This window comes from Pleurodeles waltl, chromosome 5 (genome assembly GCF_031143425.1).
Source record: "Pleurodeles waltl isolate 20211129_DDA chromosome 5, aPleWal1.hap1.20221129, whole genome shotgun sequence".
Classification (NCBI taxonomy): Eukaryota; Metazoa; Chordata; class Amphibia; order Caudata; family Salamandridae; genus Pleurodeles; species Pleurodeles waltl.
In genome coordinates, this window is record NC_090444.1 from 1,802,405,078 (window position 1) to 1,802,431,144 (window position 26,067).

General features: G+C 51.8%; 1 protein-coding gene across 2 annotated transcripts in view; it reads left to right on the forward strand.

The window, feature by feature from the left end:
- DLK2 (delta like non-canonical Notch ligand 2) overlaps positions 1-26,067 on the forward strand; it is a 151,623-nt gene that overhangs the window by 51,299 nt on the left and 74,257 nt on the right. The window contains exon 1 of one of the 2 annotated variants that reach the window (XM_069236266.1): positions 21,767-22,215. The exons of the other annotated variant lie outside the window; for it this stretch is intronic. The gene's annotated coding sequence lies outside the window, so the exon portion shown is untranslated. Of the gene's footprint in view, positions 1-21,766; positions 22,216-26,067 lie in introns of those variants that run through there. 2 annotated transcript variants of the gene reach the window in all.

Consider the following 26,067-nt stretch of genomic DNA (forward strand, 5'->3'; position numbering starts at 1 on the left):
ACTAGGCCACCTGCGTGTTCCAGCGCGCGCCAAAGGGAATGGCGCGCTATTTGCCAGCACAAGTGACTGATACTGAGGACCAGGCCACAAGCGCCAGACTGAGACACCGGCGGTGGATTGAAATGAGGACCAGGCCAGGAGTGCCAGACTGAGGCACTGGTGGTGCATTGAAACTGAGGACCAGGCCAGGAGTGCCAGACTGAGGCACTGGTGGTGCATTGAAACTGAGGACCAGACCAGGAGTGCCAGACTGAGGCACTGATGGTGCATTGAAACTGAGGACCAGGCCACAAGCGCCAGACTGAGACACCGGCGGTGGATCGAAATTTAGAACAAAGCCAAGAGTACCCGATGGAGGACAGCCAGGAGTAGAAGAGTGAGGTCCACTTAGGAGTAGCAGACTGAGGCCCAGCCCAGGAGGAACTACAGTGAGTGAGATGATGAGGTCTTGACCTTGGCTCTCTAGAAGGCCACGGTCAGATAAGGATCTGTGAACTGAGTCATAGGCCAGGATTCCTAGATACGAGATATTACAATAGAATGTCTTCCGATGAGGCACCATACATTAAAAGCACAAAGCTATCCACAATACTGATAGAAAGTATTCTGATAATTCCAATAGCATGAGTGCGTTATGGGCTCAATGTGTATACTTGGCAATAACTGTCTGATTTAGCAGGCGCATAAGCAGGGCCCATGTAATTATGCGGCAGAGGAGGACCAAATTGTGTGGCAGGGTTGACAATTCTATGCTAAGAACTGGCAAATTATTTAGTGTAATGTGGCACATTTTTTCGTAGTTTTACTTTATTATTTGGTCACCTTTACACATTTTAACACTTCTGGACAAAGGTTGCATCTCATGGTACCAGTTTAAAACCCAAATACACCAATAAGCAACAGAAACGTAACCAGTAAACTTTTGTGAAGGATTGTCCACTTCTTTGTAACAAGTATAGCTGTTTTTTTTTTTTAATTGTGATCAATTTTAGCTACAAATAGTTTTTTTTTTTTAAATCTGCAGATTATGCGGAAAATGATGGACCGTGTGGCAAATCTATAAGTATGCAGAAAACGTCGCGGTTGCATAATTCCAGTGACCCTGTGTAGAAGGAGTGTAGAGTTCTCATGTGGAGGGATGGATCAATGGACATAAATAGCTGTGATGAAATCTGGAGGAAAGCGCCTCGAAGCCCCCTCATAAGGGTTCTGATCGGTGGTGCCCAGTAGACCTGTGTGACCTGGCAGCTCTCAAAGCCCCTTCACAAATAACCCTTGCCACAGGTGATAAGAACCCTCTACGACCGAATTTGTCGTCTCCGTTTGTCGTCTGTAGGTGGACAGTGGGCGTTTTGGAAGTTGTACCACCGGGTTCGTGGTGGCAGTCAGGGCACCTGGGCTGGCAGATTAATAATTCATGTATGGATGGGTTATCAAGGAGATGTGGTGTACGCAAGCTGCGGGGATAATCTTTCACCTGGGCCCATCGGCCACCTGGGCCTGCCCCTGGAAGACAGCTGGTTGGACAAGTATACTCAGTGCTCGGCCCACCTCTCAGCGCCTGCTTCAGCCCCTGCAGCACTGACCATACAGATGACTGCACTGAGACCTCATTGTGACCTTGCAGGTGGCATCACTGGTGCGTACACTGATTACCGCTCTTCTGGCCGTGCCGGTTGCCGCACTTGTGACTGCACTGATGGCCACACTTTTGAAAGCACTAGTGACCTTGCCGGTAGCCGTATTGGTGACTGCGTTTGTTACCACGCTGGGGAATGTGCTGGAGACCGTGCTGGTCACCACATACGAGATTGCACCTCACTGACCACAATGGTGATGGGGCAGGTGACTGCACTGGTGACCTTGCTGGTGACTGTACTGGTGACCTTGCTGGTGACTGCACTGGTGACCTTGCTGGTGACTGCACTGGTGACCTTGCTGGTGACTGCACCATGCTGGTGACTGCACTGGTGACCTTGCTGGTGACTGCACTGGTGGCCTTGCTAGTGACTGCACTGGTGACCTTGCTGGTGACTGCACTGGTGACCTTGCTGGTGACTGCACCATGCTGGTGACTGCACTGGTGACCCTGCTGGTGACTGCACTGGTGACCTTGCTAGTGACTGCACTGGTGACCATGCTGGTGACTGCACTGGTGACCATGCTGGTGACTGTACTGGTGACCTTGCTAGTGACTGCACTGGTGACCTTGCTTGTGACTGCACTGGTGACCTTGCTGGTGACTGCACCATGCTGGTGACTGCACTGGTGACCTTGCTGGTGACTGCACTGGTGACCTTGCTAGTGACTGCACTGGTGACCTTGCTGGTGACTGCACTGGTGACCTTGCTGGTGACTGCACCATGCTGGTGACTGCACTGGTGACCCTGCTGGTGACTGCACTGGTGACCTTGCTAGTGACTGCACTGGTGACCATGCTGGTGACTGCACTGGTGACCATGCTGGTGACTGCACTGGTGACCTTGCTTTAGTGGATGCAGTGTGGTCCCTGCTTCTGATTATGTTGGTGACCAATTTGGTAACCACAGTGATGTCTGTACTGGTACTGTGCTGGTGACCATGCCGGTGACGCTCTGGTGACCATGCTGGTGACTGCCCTGGTAACTGCATTGGTGGCCCCTTTGGTGACCACATTGTGGCCGAGCTGACGACCATGTTGGTGACTAAACTGCTTAGTGGGTTGAAGAATGCACCGTGCACATTGGTGATCACATTGGTGACACGCTGGTTAGAGCACTGGTGATCACACTAGCGCGTGTACTACTGACCATGCCTGTGATGTCTTGAAGCTCCCTACTGACTATTCGTCTGACTGAGTCCTGCAGCAGCGCTGTTGATGCACGTCATCACCATGTCCTGGACCACTGAATCTAGCCAGAGGATGTTATTGTCATAGTTACACAGCATACGTATGGCTCACCCCCTGTGTTCTGGACTTCACTCTATGATGGACAGGAAGTCTATTTAGCTGCATTTTCTTTATAGCGCTGCAAACCATTTCTGGTAACCACAGCGCTATGAATGGATCAATAGTTTTATTTTACATCGATTTGGAAATCTTATTGAATCTTCCCCTTTCCTGGAATCCACTGTGGCGTCCTCCTTCACTGCCATCTTGGTTTCCCTTGGAAGAGATCCGCACTAGGGGTACGACCCGTTGAGGGTATGGACAATAATTTAGACAAGAGGCCTTGTGACACCAGGTGCACAGGCCCCCAATGCCCCCATCTTATTCTGGGGCAGCACTCATCTGTGGTTGCTGACGCCCACGCCTGAATGAGCGCCAGAAGTGTGGGCGAACACATAGCTTTAAAGTTTAAAGGTTGGAAATTGAGGTGTTACGGTGGCAGGCCTGAAGCAAGCCCGGCTCTAGTTTTGTGTTCCTGTATGTTTCGCTATCACCCGCCCTTCCCAGGCCTTCCATCAAAGGGCAGCCATTTTATGGTTGCAAGCTCTGTTTACAAGCCAAACACGGTAAGAGAGAGCGCCCTCTGGGCAGGCCACGCTTGCCACCCGGCAGGTAGCGGCCTCGTCGTGGCCAGGGTGTGAGGCGCCACGCGCGCCTGGCACGGGAGGGAGCTGGCTGTGCTTAGCGCTGGGCTGGCACGAGTTCAGGGAGGCTGGCAGCAGAGAGTGTTGTGCTGGAACAGTACCAGTGCCCGTGCCTAGCAGCATGGCGCAGAGGTGTGCCAGAGGGGGCACGATGCTATGCCGGGCATTCGGTGACTGTGCATCCCCAGTGGGACTGCGCGCGCCACGTGCTCCTGGCCGGGGAAGGATTCCCGCGCTACGGGGTCTCCCAGCCCCTGCCGGCGCAGGCTCCAAGAGGACAGTCCGTGGGACAAGGCTTCCCTGAGATCTGAGGTTGAAATTCGTCTACCCCGCGCCCCTCGAATCCCCAGCCCCCGTTTTAAGCCCTGCTCCAAGTCACCTGTGTCACTGGGCAGAGGTCACCAGGTGTCTCCATGTGCCAGGGGCACATTTCTTTCTAATGTGGAGCTTGTCATTAACTCTCTGAGGCATTCTGGGAATTGTAGTCCTGCTCCATTTGAACTCATCAAATAGGACTGACACAACAGAAAAGGATTATAAGTAAAAGGAAAGCCCTACATGGCCTCCCTGTAGGCAACGCCTTCGGATAACCTCTCACAGGACCCAGTTATTTCTCCGTTTATCAGTGGCAGACATCAGAAAGAGACAGCACTTTGGATGGTCTTGCAAAAAACCAACACATGAAAGGCTTTGGCAAAAATCAAATGGAGAGAGGGCGGCGCCCACCATGAAGCAGACATGCTGGAAGGCATTAATGCTGAGAAAATTACCTGCTCACAAGCTGGCACTGCTAGACTCCCCTGGAGAGATCACATTAGAGCAAAATAAGTATCAGGAACTGTATTGTAGAAAAAAGATGAGGACATGTTAACACAGGAAAAGTCCCAATGACAACAAGGAGTTGCATTAAAAATGTGAGCAAATGTTTTACCACTTCAACAACTAAGCTGAACACAATGCATGGGTAATGAGTATATTGCAAAAAATAGATTGGATAAATATGATATATAGTAGGTCAACTGCAAAAATACATAACTTCACCCCATTCAATTGAATAGGAGAGGAGAAAGAGAGGTAGGACTACAATATCCAAAAAGATACACTTGAAAGCTACTAGGGTTGGTTTGATGGAATTTGCATGCTTGGTAGAGACTCTGATACCTGACGGTGACCAAGGGAGGACCTTCCAAGTCATGGTGACGTGTGAGTTGATGGCCGTTGTGCACGAACTATGGTGTATTTCGCCAAATACAATGCCTGTGCCTGGGACCACTAATTACCTTACAAAGATGGCTACCCCTCCACACCTGCATCATCTCCAAGACCTGTAGCCTCAGCATTGCTTCTGTCTGCCTGTCCCACACACTATCCATCTCACCCGGGAAGAGCAGCAGAATGATGGGCGACATCACCAGGTCATGAAGGCACATGGCTAGGCCTTTTGGGACTTGTAGGCCCAGATTTACTGTCCTTTCATGCAACAGGGGACTGTGTGAAAAATTAGAAAATAGCGCAGCACCAGATTTAGCAAGAGTTGCCCATCAATCATGTAATTCGCGGTGTGTGGGCTACACTGAGCTGCTGTGCAATTTTTAGCACCAAAAGTTAAAGTGAGTGCAGAGCCAAATGCCACTATGTTGCGTAACGGAAGCCACAGAGTGGGATAGGACAAACACCGCTAGGATTCTAGGCACAGCCAGATCACTGAAATAACACAACTTAGCACAGCCTGACTTGGAATCCCAGCACCAAATGAAAACAGTGAAATTACACATATTAACCATTTTGCACTTGTGCGATTGACTGTGCATAGCGAGTACAGATCTCACACAACACTCTGCTCACTTGAATTATAGCGCCACGTGAAATCTGGCTTAGTGGGAGCGTGGCACGTGACATCACTGACATGCGATGCATACTAAATACGATGCTGTGTGACTTTTTGCCCTTGACGTAATGCAGCACCAGATTTCCATTAGTGCTTCACGCAAATCTTGGTATATCTTGGCCTTAGTTGTGACTGGGCACCTCAAACTGCTCAGTACTTATGTGTTTTTTATGGTGCTTGACTGCAATAGGCTATCAGTCTGGCTGCTAAGCATGAACGTCAATTCGCCAAAATGCCAGGGATAGTGGAAGTGACATCACATGCTATTTGACCTATTTTAATCACACACATGCTACACACATACACACACTCATATAAACACACACCTACAAGCACACACACACCATACATTTAAAAGTATCTCTACTTACCTCAGATGCCAGTGAGGGTCATGTTCCTGCCAACTGTACTCCATTCTTTATTACACAAATACTATATTATTCACTATTAGTGTAATAAAACACTGGCAGAAAACAAGGAGAATGGAGCTCCAACCAACACCTGCAAGGACGAGGTGCCCCTGTGCTCCTGGGACTGATTTTGCCACCTCTGAGGCCTGGGGTCTCAAAAGGAGTGTTTGGGGTGTCCCACCCCCCCTAAACATTGTATTCTGTAGAAAATAGTTCAGTACACGTGCTTTCAGTTGCATGGGGATGTGTCTCTCGGCTTTACCTGGGAGCAGGGGCGTAACCTGGTCAGTAAGGGGGCGGTGGAAAGAGAGAGTGTGGGTTTTTAGGGGTACCTAAAACTTCCCGAAGATGGCCGGCCAAACACACATGCACTCTGAGGGGAGTGCTAGCACTCCCCCTCACACTGGTCACTCCCATGTCCCGCCCCTTTACAAGGAAGAAACACTGTTTATTATCCTTTCCTTATAAAGGTTTTGCAGCTCCTGCTGCTGGCAGGAGGGATGGGGGTGATCTGTTCTTTTGAACAGCCAGGCCTTGAGTCCTTTCCTGAACTACTGGAGAGATAGGGTGGTCCTGAGGTACTGAGAAAGGTCATTCCACAATTTGGCTGCCAGTATGAGAAGGAGTGTCCTCCACTGTTCGACGGATCTGTGGGGTGTCTGCAAGGAATAGGGAGGCAATCGTAGGTGCCTGGTTGGTTGGTAGAAGGTCAAGCATTTGTTGATTTTATGCTGGCCCTTCATTGGGAAGGGCTTTGTATGCATGGGTCAACATCTTGAACTGGCATTTTTTCAAGATCAGGAGCCAGTGTAGCTTCTTGAGGTGGGGTGTGATCGTCTGGGGAGGTCAAGGATGAGACTGGCCGCTGAGTTTTGTATTGTTTGTAGTCTCTTCAGGAGGAGTGTGGTGATTAATATGCAGGGTATGTTCCAGTAGTCCAGTCTGCTGGAGACAAGGGCCTACGTGACGGTCCTTCTGGTGCTGACTGTAAGCCATCTGAAGATGTTGCGGAGCATGCACAGAGTGTAGAAGCAGGTGGATGAGATTGTGTTTACCTGTTTCTTCATGGAAAGCTTGTTGTCCAAGATGATGCCAAGGTTGCTGGCATGGTCTGTCTGGGCGGGGATGGCAAGTTTAGAAGGCTACCATGTGTTGTTCCATGAAGAGATGTTGTTCCCAAAGATGAGGGCTTCCGTCTTGTCCATGTTGAGCTTGAGACAGTTGTCCTTCCTCCAGTCTGCAACGTTCATCATACACCTGTGGAAGTCAGCTCTGGTGGTGGAGGGGTCTTCAGACAGCGAGATGATGAGCTGGGCGTCGCCGTCATTGGAGATGATGTTGAGTCCATGTGATTTGACGGTGCTGGCCAGGGGGGTCATATACATGTTGAAAAGGTTGGGGCTGAGGAATGATCTCTGGGGGATGCTGCAGATGATATTTTTGGGTTCTGATGTGAAAGGCGGGCGACTGATTCTTTGGGTTCTTTCTGTGAGGTAAGAGGCAATTCATGGATTCCGATGTGGTGGAATATGTTTATCCAAATATGATCGGATACTGCTTTGAAGGCGGCTGCCATGTCCAGGAGGAGGAGGGCTGAACTTTTGCCGCAGTCCAGCAGGGCCCTGAAGTCATCAGTGGCTGTGACAAGGGCTGTCTCAGTGCTGTGGCTGGCTTGGGACACAGATAAAGAGGACTCCAGGAGGATGCTGCGTTCCTGGTGTTTGGTGAGTTGCTGTTTGATTGCCTTTTCGAGAACCTTCACTGAAAAGGGGGAGCAGGGAGATGGGCTGGTAGTTTTTCGGTTCTGCTGGGTCAGTGGATGGTTTCTTCAGGAGGGGCCTCACTTCAGCATGTTTCCAGTCCTCAGGGAAGGAGGCTGTGGTGATGGAGGTGTTCAGGACTTTTTTGAGCTCATCCTCACTTGTCTTACTTCTGAGGTTGAAAGCCTGGTGGGGCCGAGGTCCGTGGGTGCACCCGAGTGCACGGAGTTCATGACGGAGATAGTGGCTTGAGTTGTTAAAGAGTCCCAGTGGGTGATCAGGTGTTATGGGTTTGTGTTTGTGGATGTGAGAAGGCCGATGCAGTTTGCGGGGGTGGGATGGGGTTTGAAGTTTTCATAGATGACAGAGATCTTGTTGTGGAAGAAGTAAGCCAGGGTGTTACACAGTTTTTGGGAGGGGTGATGCTGTTCCTGGCAGCTTCGGGTCTAGAGAACTCCTTCACAATGGCAAAGAGTACCTTGCTGGGGTTTTTGCTGGCTTCTATGCGGTCTGCTAGGGTGCTCATCTTTGTATTTTTCAGGTGGTGGTGGTAGTGGTTGGGTGCTGTCTTGAAGATGGTATGGTCCCCTGTCCCGTTTCTGGTGCATCACTTCCTCTCTAGTTGTCGGCAGTTGCGTTTGGTGGATTTCAACTCTGTGGCGAGGCAGGTGGCTCTTCTGGCAAGCCCTTTAGATTTGGCTGGTTTGGTGGGGGCGATTGTATTGGCACGTACTGTGATCCACTGGGAGTTCTTTGCAGCCTGTTATGGGTTGGATGTAGTGTCTGGGAGGTGGGAGCTGTCAGCCTTGTTCCCCTGGTCTTCTGATAGCTTTTTCCAGTTTCTGCGCAAGGAGTTGGGGGTGGGATGCCAGAGTGAAATGGCGTCTGTAATAGTCGTCCGGATGAGCTGAGAGACGTGGTGGGTCGGTGACAAGTTGCTTGAGGCTGATGCTGCTCATGCTTTTCAGGAGATTGCTTGTTCTGGTGTTGTTGAGGTCACTGAGGTGAAAGTCTCCTGGGAAGATGTAGTGCTTGGTGTCAATGGCGATCGGGACAGTGAGGTCAAGGATGGCGTTGCTGAAGCTGGGTGTGGTCCTGGTGGTAAGTAGGCGAGGGTGCTTCCGACTGTCCACCTGCCCACTCCCCTATCATTAAATGCATGATCTCTCTCCTGCCCATCCCTCTCTGTCGTTGAAGTCATGGTCTCTCCTGCTGACTCGCCTCTATCATCAAATGCATGGTCTCTGCTGTTCTCTCCCATTTAACTTTTAATGCACAGTCTCTCCTGCCCACTTGCCTCTATCATTAAATGCATGGTCTCTTCTTGCAACTGCCTTCTATCATGGAATGCACAGTCTCTCCTATCTACATTTCTCTATCATTAAATGCATGGTCTCTCCTGCCTACACCCGTCTATCATTAAATGCATGGTCTCTCCTGTCCACACCCGTCTATCAACAGATGCAGGGTCTCTCCTGTCCACTCTCTCCTCTCATTAAATACATGGTCTCCCTGTCCGTCTCCCTCCATCATTGAATACATAGTCTCTCCTGTCAGCCTGCCATCTAACATTAAATGCCTGGTCTCTCCTGCCCACTCAAGTCAAACATTAAATACATGGACTTGCCTGCCCACTCCTGCTTTAAAAGATGTATTAAATTATTGCATTACCTTTGCATCACGCATGGTGTCGCAAGGGCAACACAACTACGTTAGATTTACCAAACAATACAAGGACACCTTGTGTGACCCTGCGTTGCGTGGTAAATCTGGAGGAACGTAAGGAACAGCAAGTCACTGCCTTTCATTATTCTGCCCTGAAAAGGTGTTCCATGGCTGGAGCGTGGGTGTTCCCAAGCATACACCCATGGATTTTGGCGCATTCCCAGATTCACCAATACTGGCAAACCTGGTAATGCGTAAAAATGCTACGCCTTCTGGAGGAGGCGCAACAAGGAGAAATATCTCCATTTCACCTCGTTGTTTCCTCTTTCTAAGCGTGTCGCATTCTGCAGCACACTCAGAAAGAGGAAAAACCTCAGAGTCTCCCTTCCTGCACAAAAACAATCCTGCCTGCAACGCAGGCACCTTGCAACATAGCGCAAGCATGTCTGCACTAGGCAGCAGATTGTGCACAGGCAGAGAACAGGATTGTGCAATGGCTTGATAGATATGCTGCATTCCTTCCTGTGGGAGGCTGGCCTGGCTTATAGTGGGGACCTTGTAGTACTTACACCTTGTGCCAGGTCCAGTTATCCCTTATTAGCAGATTAGTAGTGTTCTAGCAGCTTAGGCTGATAGAGGTAGCTATAGCTGAGCAGCTTAGGCTGAACTAGGAGACATGCAAAGCTCCTACTATACCACTTATATCATATAGCACTATATCACAAGAAAACACAATACTCAGAGTTACTAAAAATAAAGGTACTTTATTTTAGTGACAATATGCCAAAAGTATCTCAGAGGATACCCTCACTTAGGAGGTAAGTAATATATACAAATGATATGTACACAAACCAAAATCAGGTAAGTAACAGTAAGAAAAGTAGTGCAAACAATGTAGAATCACAATAGGATGCAATAGGTAGAAATAGGCCTAGGAGCAACACAAACCATATACTCCAAAAGTGGAATGCGAATCACAAATGGACCCCAGACCTATGGTATGTTGCAGAGGGTCGCTGGGACTGTAAGAAAACAGTAAGGGTGTCCAAAATACCCCACCCCAAGACTCTGAAAAATAGGAGTAAAGTTACCCTGCTACCCCAGAAAGACAGTATAGTCGAGATAGGGGATTCTGCAAGAACCACAACTGCTACCAAAGCACTGAAGATGGATTCCTGGACCTGAGGACCTGTAAAGGAAGGGGACCAAGTCCAAGAGTCACGCAAGTGTCCAAGGGGGGCAGGAGTCCACTAAACCTGGGATGAAGGTGCAAAAGGGCTGCCTCTGGGTGGAAGAAGCCGAAGATTCTGCAACGACGGAAGGTGCCAGGAACTTCTCCTTTGGTCAGAAGATGTCCCACAGCGTGCTGGAGGATGCAGGAGTGTTTCCATGCAGAAATACAGCAAACAAGCCTTGCTATCTGCAAGAGTCGCGGTTGAGGATTTTGGGTGCTGCTGGGGCCCAGGAAGGACCAGGATGTCACCCCTTGGAGGAGGAGACAGAGGGGGCGCTCAGCCACTCAAAGAGCACCCGCAGAAGCAAGCAGCCCCCGCAGATGTACCGGAACTGGCACCTAGAAGATCTGAGGACAGCGGTTGACTCAGAGTCTCAAAGGAGGGTCCCACGACGTCGGAGTCCAACTCAGCGAGTTGGGCAATGCAGGACGGAGTCCTGGGGACCCAGGCTAGGCTGTGCACAAAGGAATCCTTACAAAAGTGCACAGAAGCCGGAGCAGCTGCAGTACACAGGATTACTGTCTGGTGTGGGGAGGCAAGGACTTACCTCCACCAAATTTGGACAGAAGGGCCACTGGACTGTGGGAGACACTTGGACCCAGCTCCTGTGTTCCAGGGACCACCCTTGTCAGGATGAGAGGGGACCCAGAGGACCGGTGATGCAGAAGTTTGGTGCCTGCGTTGGCAGGGGGAAGATTCCGTCGACCCACGGGAGATTTCTTCTTGGCTTCTAGTGCAGGGTGAAGGCAGACAGCCCTCAGAGCATGCACCACCAGGAAACAGTCAAGAAAGACGGCAGGATGAGGCGCTACAATGTTGCTGGTAGTCGTCTTGCTACTTTGTTGCGGTTTTGCAGGCGTCCTGGAGCAGTCAGCGGTCGATCCTAGGCAGAAGTCGAAGAGGGAAGTGAGGAGGAACTCTGGTGAGCTCTTGCATTCATTATCTGAGGAATAGCCCAGGGGAGAGACCCTAAATAGCCCAGAAAGGAGGATTGGCTACTGAGAAAGGTAAGCACCTATCAGAGGGGGTCTCTGACGTCACCTGCTGGCACTGGCCACTCAGAGCTGTCCATTGTGCCCCAACACCTCTGAATCCAAGATGGCAGAGGTCTGGGACACACTAGAGGAGCCCTGGGCACCTCCCCTGGGAGGTGCTGGTCAGGGGAATGGTCACTCCCCTTTCCTTTGTCCAGATTTGCGCCAGAGCAGGGCTGGGGGATCCCTGAACCGGTGTAGACTGGCTTATGCAGAGATGGGCACCATCTGTGCCCATCTAAGCTTTGCCAGAGGCTGGGGGAGGCTACTCCTCCCCAGCCCTTCACACCTATTTCCAGAGGGAGAGGGTGCAATACCCTCTCTCAGAGGAAATTATTTGTTCTGCCTTCCTGGGACCAGAATGCCCAGGCCCCAGGGAGACAGAAACCTGTCTGAGGGGTTGGCAGCAGCAACAGCTGCAGTGGAGCGCCGGGAAAGCAAGTTTAGCAGTACCCGGGTTCTGTGCTAGAGACCCGGGGATGCATGGAATTGTCCCCGCAATACCAGAATGGTATTGGGGTGACAATTCCATGATCCTAGACATGTTACATGGCCATGTTCGGAGTTACCATGGTGACGCTACATATAGGTATTGACCTATATGTAGTGCACGCGTGTAATGGTGTCCCCGCACTCACAAAGTCTGGGGAATTTGCCCTGAACAATGTGGGGGCACCTTGGCTAGTGCCAGGGTGCCCACACACTAAGTAACTTGGCACCTAACCTTCACCAAGTGAGGGTTAGACATATAGGTGACTTATAAGTTACTTATGTGCAGTGAAAAATGGCTGTGAAATATTGTGGACGTTATTTCACTCAGGCTGCAGTGGCAGTCCTTTGTAAGAATTGTCTGAGCTCCCTATGGGTGGCAAAAGAAATGCTGCAGCCCATAGGGATCTCCTGGAACCCCAATACCCTGGGTACCTAGGTACCGTATACAAGGGAATTATAAGGGTGTTCCAGTGTGCCAATGAGAATTGGTAAATTTAGTCACTAGCCTGCAGTGACAATTTTAAAAGCAGAGAGAGCATAAACACTGAGGTTCTGGTTAGCAGAGCCTCAGTGATACAGTTAGGCACCACACAGGGAACACATACAGGGCACACTTATGAGCACTGGGGCCCTGGCTGGCAGGGTCCCCGTGACACATAGGCAAAAACAAACATACATACAGTGAAAATGTGGGTAACATGCCAGGCAAGATGGTACTTTCCTACACTTCCCTGTCCCTTTCACGCAGAACAGCAAGTTGTCTTGCGGCGTTGCATGAAATAATGATAAATCTGTCCTTTGGTCTCCCAGCCCCATTCACTCCATCACTGAATGCACAGTTTCTCCTGCCCACCACTCTCCATCACTGAATACATGGTCTGTCCTGCCCACTCCCCTCTATGACTAAATGCATGGTTTCTCCCCCGCCTATGATAAAATAACTGGGAACAGACTTATCAATGTGTGAAGCAGTGCAACACAGCACAACAACATGCTGTGCTGCGTCAAATGGAGAGGGCAGGAATGCGCCATGCTTACTAATGTATGGCGCATTCCTGCTCTCTCTCTGCACTGCTGCACAATCTGCAGCCTATACCCAACACAGGCACCCTTGCGCCATGGTGGAGGGGTGTCGTTATTGCAGGCAGGATTGTGTCTGTGCAGGAAAGGACACCTTCCTGCACAAAAACAATTCTTAGAGGCGTTTTCTTCTTTCTTAGTGTGCTGCAGAATGCAGCACATAGAAAGAGGGGGAAAAAAACTAGGAGAAAAAAAAATATCTCTCCTCTTTACACCTGCCCTGGGGAGGCGTAACGTTTTGGCGCATCAAAACCCATGGGTGTTGCGTGGGGACACCCACCGCAATGCCCATAGAACGCCTCCCTGGTGCAGAGTAAGCAGTGGGCGGCCGCCGCAAATCTCAAGTGGGGGGAATTAGGGATATAATAATTTTAAAAACGTACCTGTCCTGCCGCCGGCCACCTCGCTCTTCTCTCCTAATGATGTCCCAGCACTGACTCCCCATGTAATCCTGGTGCAGCTCTCATGCTATAACTAGCATGAGAGCGGCACCAGGATTGATCTGAGCGGCTTGGTCTGCCGCTCAAACATTGCATGGGAGTCTGTGGTATTTCTCCAACGCGGCTGTGCAACACAGCCGGGTTGGAGAAACCCAAGTGCACATGTCTGTTTGGCCGACCTAAGAGTACTCCACTCCTCCTCCCCTTTCCCGTGGCCCAGCCCCGCCCCTCCGTGCACACACTGTCTCAGCCAGCGGCTGAAACATTAAACTATAATAAAATATCATTATATTTTTCAGCTGCTGGCTCTGAGCCAGTGGGGCGACGGTCCTCCGCCATTGCGGAGGAGCTGTCCCTGAGGCCACGCAGCGAGTTGCACTGCTTTGTCTTACTCCAAATCCATGAGGCCATTCCACGCCACGCAGAGTGGCTCTGCCCGCCTCATAGATATGGTTGAGAGGCACGCGCCCCCAAAGCATCAAAAAAGAGTGACGCTCCGTCGGCGCAAGCCTCTCATAGATATTCCCCTCCGACTTCACTCTTCTGCCAGGCGCCTAGAGTCACTTCCCTCTCTAGTAGGCGCTGTACGCCCGCGTCACCTGGCTCACACTAACTGTGCATATAATGTTAGCTCTGCTAATGACGTCGCTCGTGCGTGCACTGCGCATCGCCGGTGGTGCATTAAGAATGCAGAATGTGCAATATTGACACTTCCTGCCATTAAAGGCTCGGGTTACGTTTGTAGGCGCCTCTTCGAGTACACTACAGGCGGGGGCACGCTCTGCAGCTGCTACAAGGATAGACCCACCCTCCGCCCCCATCAGGTGCTACGAAGCGTTTCAGAACTGAGTCACACAGTGGGTGGGGGGCTGGCACCGGCACCACAAACCCAGGCTTTCAGGTGCCGAGCACACACAGGCCTCCCCACCTGAACCCATCCAGGGCTGGCGGTGTTTGCTGCTTCTCCAAACCACCGCAGGCCGAGACTGCAACTCCCAGGATGCACCGGGCGTTCAGTGAAAGTCCTGAACTGGAATGTGGCGCCTGTGGTGGGATGGAGACGGCTGGAGGTGGCGGCGGTTGAAGGAGGTCTGTCTTGGGTCTGTTGCTGGTTAATGATGGCGTCTGCTCCCCCTCCCCCCGATATTAGACGAGGGTGTCTTTGTTACACATATATCTGCTGTACCTCCCGTGAGTGGGGTCATCTGCCATCATGTTCACTCTGGAGAGGGCCAGCTCTGCCCTGAAGGCGTGGACCCGCCTCTCCAGCACAGGTACATGTGTGCATGTCTTTCATGTTACAGATGTTTCCACTTCTCTAGAAGCCTGCAGATGTGCAGATTTTCTCATGCTACAGATGTGCAAAACTATTTCTTCGGTAAGATGTGGAACCTTCTCTCCCTTGCGCCAACCTCTCTCCCCTACATACATGATGCAGACAGACCTCTTTCCACGGATGTGCAGACTTTTTTCCATGTTACCGTTCTGCAGAACCGTTGTCCCCCGTACAGATGTGCAGCTCGAGTTCTCTCACTGAGATGCTAAGATATTTCTTTCCCTAATGATCCGAGGCTTCTTTGTTGATGGAATTTAGGGCGTCTCACCGGTTTAACGCTCACAGCTGACATCTGTTGTGGTCTGCAGTTAACAAGTTCGAATTCCGGGAAGGCCAGCTCAGCCTTCCATCCTTGCGAGATCTGCCCCAAGACCTGCATACGCACCTCTCCCACCCACACACATGCTTCTCTCCTTGAACGGAGATGCACACCTCTCCTCTACGTATATGTCGACTTCTGATTCGCTCTACAGGTGAATTACAGAATATTCTCTCCTCCACAGATGTATAGACGCCACCTCCATCCTGACAGACTCGTCTCTGGGCAGACGCCTCCCTTCTCTATAGATGTGAAGACCCCCTGTTGGGACAAACCCGTCCCCTGCTAATGGAATCAGCTGCCCCGTCCTGGGGATTTTGGAATATTCGTTGGAAGCCCCCCACTTCCCTGTATTATTCATGGCACCTGACCCCTAATCTAAGGGGGTGTCCCGTACACCAGCCCCAATGCCCCCTACAGAACCGCTGCCCACTGCTTTGAATAGTGGTGCCTGCTGGCAGCCCTGTCTATGCTAGGACCAGGCCTGGCACTGGCAGTGCCCACTTCTATGCCCTGCCAGCCTAGCACAGCCTGCCCTTGAGGCATGTGAGGGATCACCGGGCATGCACATCCTGTCCTTGAGCAAAGAGTGTCCCAGGCAAAATAACATTTTGGCGTTTGGGCGCCCCATTCAACTCGAAACAAGGCTATGATTCTTGAAATCTGGCACCCTCTTGTGGCCCTGAGTGGTGGTGTGTCAACAATGACCTTAGGGCTGTACCTTGGGGATGCAAGGGGGTGCCCAGGGAGCAGGCCTGCCGCGAGAGGCGCACTGCATCATGTCATGTGTAGGTCACTGTGATTGTGCACAACTGGACGTGTCCCTGCTGCGCACAAATTGCACTTATTTAGCTTGTTAGGGGCACCTAAGCGTTGTAGATAGGTAAGGGGAAAACAGATCAAGAAGGCGTACAGTGAGTGAGTAATGTGCTTTATACACCCGAACAGTGTTACAATCATTGGAAGGAAGTCACTAACTCGGGGTGGTACTTCAGTATCTGGCCTGGAGAGGGTGGGGAGTGGGGGAGTTAAGGCTGTGCTAGGGAAGCCAATGGTATAAATTCAGTGCTAATACAGGTGGCGAGAAGGGTGTGGGCAGGATGGTCTTTGGATCTGTGTGTTCACAAGAAGGTGAGGGTCGGGGCCACCAGAGAAGCGGAAAGTTATTCTAGAATAGCATGATTCGAGTCACTCCCTGGTCGGCTCTTGAGTTCCCAACTAGGCGGTGTCTGGCTCTAGGCCTTTCTGCGCTCGCCAAAGATCACAAGCTTATCACCGGGAGAGCTGGGAGTCGATGCTCTGACGGCTCTATACGAATGTGGCCTGCACACGTGCAGAGGGAGTGAGTGCAGTAGCCGGGACTGAGAGCAGCTGAGTAAAGGTTGCTCTGAAACAGCACGGCTCCCTGAGGGTAATTTGTGTGAATTCATGGAAAAACGAAAAACCACACTGGAGGAAACCAAGTCATGGAAAACCAAGACAATTTGCAGGAAAGGCAAATAAATCAAAAAGTAAAGGAAACATTTAAGAGGAAAGGGAATGTTAAGGACAAATCCACAATTACATCAAACTTGAGTGGAGCTTAGGGGTGATGAGAGTTTTTTTGGATCAGGGGTGAATGGAATTCGGGCATAGAAAGGGGTTTTAGGGTTAAGGGATGGGTGGCCTTTATGGGTGGTGAGGGTTTTTTTGGGTTCAAGGATGGATGATGTTTAAGGGTGATGAGGGGTTTTAGGGATCAGAAATGGCTGGAATTCAGGCATAGAAAGGGGGTTCTAGGGTTAAGGGGTGGATGGAGGTTGCGGTGGTGAGGGAATTTTTGTCTGATCAGGAATGGGGTATTGCAGTTGGTGAGGGCTTTTTAGAGTTCACATATGTGTGGACTTTAGCAGTAGTGAGGGTTTTTATGGTTCAGAGATGCGTAAAGTGCAGGAATGGTGAAGGTTTTTGGGGGATCATGGATGGGTGAACTTTAGAGCTGGTGAGGGTTTTTATGGTTCAGTGATGGGTGGCGTTTAGGGGTTGTGAGAGGTTTTAGAGGTCAGGAATGAGTGGAGTTTATGGGATTGGGGTGGGGAAGTTTAGGGTGGTGAAGGTGTTTAGGATTCAGAGATGGGTGGGGTTTAGGGGTGGCAAGGGGATTTTACAGATCACGGACAGGTGGTGTTTAGGGGTGGTGAGGGTTTTTTAAGCGTTTAGGGGATGGTTGAAGTTCTTGGGTTGTAAATGTTCTAGGATAGGTAGGGCTCAGGCGTAGAACTTTTTTCAGGGTTCAGGAATGGGTGGAGTTTAGGGGTAGCGAGGGATTTTATAGCTCAGGGATGGGTGAAGTTTAGGGAGAGAAAGGGCTTTTAGGGTTAAGGGATAGGTGGAGTTTAGGTGTAGTGAGAGGTGTTTGGGGGCAATTATGGATGGAGTTTACGGGTTCCTAGAGGTCAGGGATGACGAGGGGTCAGCGAATTAAAAGCACTCCATGTACCTGTCTAACAATGTAAAAGACATAAATTCTAAATAATGTCTCCTGAAGTAAAACACTGAAATAAATACCTCAGAAAAAATGTTCCTGAAAGTAAGACTTCGAATCAGCGCATTTACACTTAAAAAAAGAAGCATGCAAGAACCACTTTTGGAAAAAAACGACATTAAATGAATTGGTTTCTATGAAATGGTAAATGTCAATCATCCTGCAAATTTCCAATAAACAGTCTACAGTGGTTTCTCAGTAATGGTATTCCATGAAATCATTTATCTATGACATCACATACAACCCCGGGAGTGGCGGTGAGGCGTGGTCTGCTTGTAACTTAAAAGTAACTGAAGTAAAGCGCCTGCCCGCTTGCCTGCCATGCCTCTTTGTGTATCAGGACACCGAACAGCGACCTCTACAGCCATTCTTGATGTGAGGGAGCACAGGGCTTACACAGCCTGCGGTTGGGCATGTCAGGGCCACCAACACAACACAACAGTTCCTTTACTATGCGAGGGTCCGCCTTGGTCAGCTCATGGAGATGTGGGTGGACCACCAGACCGGCACCGACTATCGATTATACATGAAGGCTCCACGTGCTGGTAGAGCCCGTCCTTAAAATTTTGCCCCATGTTATTGCGAACATGAGAGACCACCAAGCTGTTGCTTTGTGTGTGTGCACATCACATGTTGGAAGTGGCACAGCTTGTCCAAGATATGGTGGCCATAAGGCAACCGCTTAACTGAGAAGATGAGATGAGGACCCTCCAGGCCAGTACTTTCTACCCTTGCAGATGTCATCAGGGGCACCAAGCACAAACAATTTGCACGGGTAAGCCTTGAGGCTTCACCCGCAGGCGGAGCATCCTCCCCAGGGTGAAGAAGGGTTTAGAAAGTTTGCCATGGTGCCGTAAGGGCCCGTCCAGGCCCATGTGTGGAGGAATCTGGGATTCCAAAGGCCTATGCAGAGGGCACCATGAGGATAACTCACTCGCAGATGTTAAGGACGACCACTGCTGAGTGCATCAGCCCTCAGGGAGGTTTCCTTTGAAGATGTGAAGCTCCACTGTCCACTTAGAGATGTCAGTACACACCATTTCTCATCCTGGGGAGTGCAGAAGATCTGCAGGTGTGAGGGTCATCCCCGGCCCTGTGGGTGCAGTGGTCTTGGACCGGGGGCTCCCCTGGCCCTGTCCAAACATTGGTGTGAGCCTCTGGGAGGTCTTACCAGAAGGAAGGTCCATCCTCATTGACACAGTACAGAAGGCCCTGGGAGGCAGATTGTTCTTGTATAGATGAGGGCCTAGCCCCTCCCCCTTGGTGCATAACAGCCTCCCCCACCCCCAAGAAACACGAGTTTCTATCTTCCACTCTAGGTGCATTAGGCCTGATGCATGGAGATGTCCCGGTCCGCTCCACATTTTAGATGAAGAAGAGCTCAGGATCGTACTTCCCAGAGATGTTTGGGACCCTTGGACCACTTTCAAGCCCCCCTGGGAGGGGGCTCTGGGAGGTTTCCTTGGAGCTGCGAGTTCACACCCTTGTCCCAGCGGTGTATTACACCTCATAGAAGGTATCTCAAGGTTTGTAGCAGATCACATTGAACTTCCCTTTTAGGTGGTGAGTCCCAAACCTATTTTCTGAGCTGCACTCGGGTTAGTTCCCTGTGAAGATGTGAAGTCCATCCTCGTTTTGGGGTACAGTCAACCTCACACAGGCCTCTCCTGGAGGTTAAGGTTTATCTAGTTTCTCTAGGTGCATATTCTCACACTCTGGGGTACAGAAGCCTGAGGTTTTTCCTGTGAAGTCAGTCACCGCACCTCCCCTGGGTACAGGCGTCTGGAGGTATCGCTGAAGATCTAGAGACTACCTTTTCTTCAGGGTGCAGTAGGCCTCACTGACGCTTTCCCTGGTGAAAAAAGAGCTCTCTCCTCACCTTTCAAAGTGCGGAAGCTTTTCTCTGAAGATGTGAGACTTCTCCTGGGCTCGGGGTTCAGAATCCTCTTTGGGATTCCGCTGGTATTGAATGTGAGGGCGCTCTCCTCCTTGGGGTTCAGTAGGCCTCAGAAGTGTTTCCTGGAGGTGCAAGAGTGCCTGCCTCTCTTGTGGAAAAGCACAGGCACCTGTAGCGTTTCTATGGAAATATGAGGATGCTCACCTCATTGAGGTTCAGTAGGTTTCGGATAGGCGTTTCTTGGAGGTAAAAGCAATCCCTACTCGCTTCCCGAGGTGTGGAAGCCTCTGTGAAGTTTCTCTGAGAGATGCAAGCAAAGCTAGGGTTCAGTAAGTTCAAGAAAGAGGGTTCCTGGAGGTAGCAGTGGGTGAGGGATTTCCTGGGGGTGAAAGACATAATCTGGAAGAGCAGAGTCCTGTGTGAACTTCTCTGTGAGACATGTGGGTTCTCCAGTCCTCAAGATGCAGTAGGCCTCAGAGAGGGGTTCCCTGGAGGTGAAAGAGATCCCTCCTGTCATGTGTGAAGTTTCTGTGGAGGTGTGAGGGTTCTCCAGTCAGTAGGCCTCAGAGAGGGGTTCCCTGGAGGTGAGAGATCCCTCCTGTCATGTGTGAAGTTTCTGTGGTGATGTGAGGGTTCTCCAGTCAGTAGGCCTCAGGGAGGGGTTCCCTGGAGGTGAGAGATCCCCTCCAGTCATGTGTGTAGTTTCTGTGGAGGTGTGAGGGTTCTCCAGTCAGTAGGCCTCAGAGGGGGGTTCCCTGGAGGTGAAAGATCCCTCCTGTCATGTGTGAAGTTTCTGTGGAGGTGTGAGGGTTCTCCAGTCAGTAGGCCTCAGAGGGGGGTTCCCTGGAGGTGAGAGATCCCTCCAGTCATGTGTGTAGTTTCTGTGGAGGTGTGAGGGTTCTCCAGTCAGTAGGCCTCAGAGAGGGGTTCCCTGGAGGTGAGAGATCCCTCCTGTCATGTGTGAGGTTTCTGTGGCGATGTGAGGGTTCTCCAGTCAGTAGGCCTCATAGAGGGGTTCCCTGGGGTGAGAGATCCCCTCCAGTCATGTGTGTAGTTTCTGTGGAGGTGTGAGGGTTCTCCAGTCAGTAGGCCTCAGAGGGGGGTTCCCTGGAGGTGAGAGATCCCCTCCAGTCATGTGTGTAGTTTCTGTGGAGGTGTGAGGGTTCTCCAGTCAGTAGGCCTCAGAGGGGGGTTCCCTGGAGGTGAGAGATCCCTCCAGTCATGTGTGAAGTTTCTGTGGAGGTGTGAGGGTTCTCCAGTCAGTAGGCCTCAGAGGGGGGTTCCCTGGAGGTGAGAGATCCCTCCAGTCATGTGTGTAGTTTCTGTGGAGGTGTGAGGGTTCTCCAGTCAGTAGGCCTCAGAGGGGGGTTCCCTGGAGGTGAGAGATCCCTCCAGTCATGTGTGAAGTTTCTGTGGAGGTGTGAGGGTTCTCCAGTCAGTAGGCCTCAGAGGGGGGTTCCCTGGAGGTGAGAGATCCCTCCAGTCATGTGTGTAGTTTCTCTGGAGGTGTGAGGGTTCTCCAGTCAGTAGGCCTCAGAGAGGGGTTCCCTGGAGGTGAGAGATCCCTCCAGTCATGTGTGTAGTTTCTCTGGAGGTGTGAGGGTTCTCCAGTCAGTAGGCCTCAGGGGGGGGGGGGTTCCCTGGAGGTGAGAGACCCTTCCAGTCATGTGTGTAGTTTCTCTGGAGGTGTGAGGGTTCTCCAGTCAGTAGGCCTCAGAGAGGGGTTCCCTGGAGGTGAGAGATCCCTCCAGTCATGTGTGAAGTTTCTCTGGAGGTGTGAGGGTTCTCCAGTCAGTAGGCCTCAGAGAGGGGTTCCCTGGAGGTGAAAGTGCGCCGTAGTGTCCCCCGGAGGCGCACAAACCCCCGTGAAGTTGCTGCTCCCCTCCTCGGGGTACAGCATCCCCTGTGAGGGTTCCCTTGACACGGGAATGACCCCTGTCCCTCGAGGCGCCCCAGGCCAGTCACAGCCGCACCGGGCCCTCCGCTCCAGGGTAGGGGACAGGCAGGGGCAGGGCCCGCATGGCGCTCGCCGAGCGTGCCTGGCCTGCTGCCTGCCTCGTGTCCCTCCTCCCGCCCTCCCTCCCGTGCTTTGGTTTCGGGCTATGTGTTTTTTGTTTCCCTGGCCGCCTTCGCAGGGCTGCGAGTGCCGTGGGAGGAAGGCGGAATACCTTCGACATGTGTGTCCCTGCCGCGGAGAGGCCTCGGATGTGTAGCCACACGCCAGGCGCTTGGCAGGCCTCCTGAGCAGCCCAGCCCGCACCAGCAGCAGCGCGCGCGCTCCCTCCGCCTGGGCTCAGCAGCACCCCGGCCTCGCCGCGCGGCTTCCAGGCGCCTTGCGCGCGGCTTCCAGGCGCTTTGCGCGCGGCTTCCAGGCGCCTCGTGGGCTCCGGCACCCCTGCCGCCCTCGCCTTTCTGCTCCTCTGGCCCCCAGAGGACCAGGTGGATGAGACAGGATGGCACCTGCCTGCCCCCCGGCCTTCCGCCACTCCTTCTGTGGGTAGCCGGGACCCGGAGGAGCCCCTGGGGGCAGAAGACACCGCGTCGCCCCTGCAGCCGCAAGTGGTGAGTGGAGCTGGGTGGAGGGTGTTCTCGAGGTGATGGGAGAGATGACGCAAGATTTGCCCATCACTTGATGGACGAGAGAGGCTCGGGGACCAGTGCTTTTAAAGAGTTGGCATCTAACTTTTTTAGCTAAAAGTTGTACTCGCACAATGACCGCTATGGCTGTAAACGTTTATTCTATGCAACACTGGCATATTTTTAGTTGGCATCTAACTTTTTTAGCTAAATGTTGTACTTAACAATGAAAGCTATGACTGTAAACGTTTATTCTATGCAACGCGGGCATATTTTGGAGCTAATTTCGCACAGTTTATTGGCGCACTCTAAAGCGCCCCATCCCCAGTTAGTGCCACAGATGCCCCAGATAGTGCCCACTGGTGTTGTTTTTAATGGGTGGGAGTGATGTACGTGGGGGCCCATTGGGGCCGCCCTATCCCAGGCGGGCCCCATTTCTTGCCGTATTTGGATGTGGCGCAGCGGGAACGGACTTGCCAGCTCTGGCTGCCAAGCACAGCTCTCTGATCTCAAGAAGGGTGCCCGCAGGGCATGCCTTTTCCTTCCCTCTACGAGGTGGTTGGCACGCGGCCGCTCTGAGTGTTTGCGTTGTGGTTGGATGTGGTGAGGGCTGGGTGCAGGAAGGGCCTCTGACAGGAAACTGCGGAAGTCCTGGCTGTGCCAGGCTTTGAGTGACAGTTGTCCTGGGCTTGGGTGACTGTCGGGTTCGATGGCGCCAGGGGTGCCCTCTGGGAGCAGTGTGACGGGACAAGCTCCTGGAGAATTCTGTACGCACTAGGGCGCGATTTGTGGCACACAATGACTTACAGCCCCCATCAGATGTAGGGTAGGAAGAGCGGGGGGACCCTCTGGTGAGCCAGTTGTACCAACCAAACGATGCCCTTGGCACAGACATCCAGAGTTGGCTGGTTGACACAAGGATGGAGGTTGTCCTGTGACAGTCTTCTAGATAGACTCGGGCAGTGGGCCGAGCTGCCCACACAGAGTCTCGGGAGGATAAGTCTCAACTGTTAAGCTGTAAGTTTATTTTTTATTTTTTAATGAGTTATATAACGCGAACTCGATCCGATTGTATTGTAGCGCTTTACAGTTCACAAGGACACATTCATTGTTGGTAGACACGGGGACATTAATTGGTTTGCCCAGCATCACAGGCTGCTGAGCCGACGCCGAGATTCGGACCGGGTTCCCCAGGCCCAGGGTCGGCAGCTCCGGCCTTAACGCCGCATCTCCAGAGAGGGGGTGATCGCCTGCGGGCGCAGGGGGTACCCAGGGTTGGAGATGTCCAGCTGGAGGGTCTTGTGGGACCCGGTTTTTACCTCAGTGCCGAATCTGCTGTCTCAGTGGGTCAGTGCATCCACGGCAGGCATTGGCCCTTCACCTCGTGGTCGTGGTCACAGGTTTGGATTCTCCGGGGAGCAATGCGTCCGTCCGTGTGTCCTCCCGAGGTGGATAACTTGTGGTAATGCGGGCGGTACCTACCCTCTGGTGGAGTCGGTGCACTCCAGCCATGGTGTGTGCGTCGGGTACCCAGCTGCAGGAGGGCTGGGAGTAGGTACTCCTCAGATCGGTGTAACTGTGCAGCGGGTTGCAAGATGTGTAAGGTACTCAGGGTGTTGGATGCGGTGCAGATCCGGAGGGTGTTGTGTTGTGTTGTGTGGATATGCAGGGTCTTATGTGGTGTAGACACGTTGGGTGTTGCACCAGCTGTACGCGGGGACGGTGTTGGATGAGGTCCAGGGTGGATGGAATGTATCTCCTAGGTGTTGGATACGGTGCAGATCTGCATGGTGTCATGGGGGTGTAGATATGCATAGGGTGTCGTGTTGTGTAGACACGTTGGGTGTTGCACCAGGTGTACGTGGGGAGGGTGTTGGATGAGGTCCAGGATGGATGGAATGTATCTCCTCAGTGTTGGATACGGTGCAGTTCCGGAGGGTGTCATGTGCGGTGTAGATATGCAGGTGTTGCATTAAGCACGCATGGGGAGTGTGTTGGGTGTTGTGGATATGCAGAGGGTGACGTGTTGTGTAGACATGTTGGGTGTTGCACCAGCTGTACGCGGGGAGGGTGTTGGATGAGGTCCAGGGTGGATGGAATGTATCTCCTAGGTGATGGATACGGTGCAGATCTGCATGGTGTCATGGGGGTGTAGATATGCAGAGGGTGTCGTGTTGTGTAGACATGTTGGGTGTTGCACCAGCTGTACGCGGGGACGGTGTTGGATGAGGTCCAGGGTGGATGGAATGTATCTCCTAGGTGTTGGATACGGTGCAGATCTGCATGGTGTCATGGGGGTGTAGATATGCAGAGGGTGTCGTGTTGTGTAGACACATTGGGTGTTGCACCAGGTGTACGTGGGGAGGGTGTTGGATGAGGTCCAGGGTGGATGGAATGTATCTCCTCAGTGTTGGATACGGTGCAGTTCCGGAGGGTGTCATGTGCGGTGTAGATATGCAGATGTTGCATTAAGCACGCATGGGGAGTGTATTGGGTGTTGTGGATATGCAGAGGGTGTCGTGTTGTGTAGACATGTTGGGTGTTGCACCAGCTGTACGCGGGGAGGGTGCTGGATGAGGTCCAGGATGGATGGAATGCATCTCCTCTTGGTGCTGGATGAGGAGCAGATCTGCATGGTGTCATGTGTGGTGTAGGTGTACTGGGCGTCACATGAGATGTACATGGGTAGTGTGCTGGGTGTTGTGGATATGCAGAGGGTGTTGTGTTGTGTAGATATGCAGAGGTTGTCGTGTTGTGTGGATATGCAGGGTGTTGCATCAGGTGTCCACGAGGAGGGTGCTGGGTGAGGTCCAGGATGTATGGAATGTATCTCCTCATGGTGCTGCATGAGGGGCAGATCTGCATGGTGTCATGTGTGGTGTAGGTGTACTGGGCGTCACATGAGATGTACATGGGGAGTGTGCTGGGTGTTGTTGATATGCAGAGGGTGTTGTGTTGTGTAGATATGCAGAGGGTGTCGTGTTGTGTGGATATGCAGGGTGTTGCATCAGGTGTCCACGAGGAGGGTGCTGGGTGAGGTCCAGGATGGATGGAATGTATCTCCTCATGGTGCTGCATGAGGGGCAGATCTGCATGGTGTCATGTGTGGTGTAGATGTACTGGGCGTCACATGAGATGTACATGGGAAGGGTGCTCAAGGTGACGTAAATGCACAAGATGTGGGATGCAGTATAGACTAGAAGGGGGTTGGATGAAATGCAGATGTGTAGGGTGTTGGATAAAGTGAAAATGCTCAGGGTTTGAGAAGGAATACATATTCCCTGGGTGTTGATTAAAGTGAAAATGCTCAGGGTGTTGGATGAAGTGTAAATGCGTAGGGTGTTGAATGAGGTGTGAATACACAGGGTGTTGGATGACCTGTTTAGGCTCAGGGTGTTGGATGAGATGCAGATTCTCAGGGTGTTTGATGAAGTGTAAATACACAAGGTGCTGGATGACCTGTTTAGGCTCAGGGTGTTGGATGAGGTGCACATCCTTTCGGTGTTTGGTGAAGTGTAAATACACAGGGTGCTGGATGACCTGCTTAGGCTCAGGGTGATGGATTGAGTGCAGATGCTCAGGGTGTTTGATGAACTGTAAATGAACAGGGTGTTGGATGACCTGTTTAGGCTCAGGGTGTTGGATGAGGTGCAGATCCCCAGGGTGTTTGATGAAGTGTAAATACACAGGGTGCTGGTGACCGGTTTAGGCTCAGGGTGATGGATTGAGTGCAGATGCTCAGGGTGTTTGATGAAGTGTAAATGAACAGGGTGTTGGATGACCTGTTTAGGCTCAGGGTGTTGGATGAGATGCAGATCCTCAGGGTGTTTGATGAAG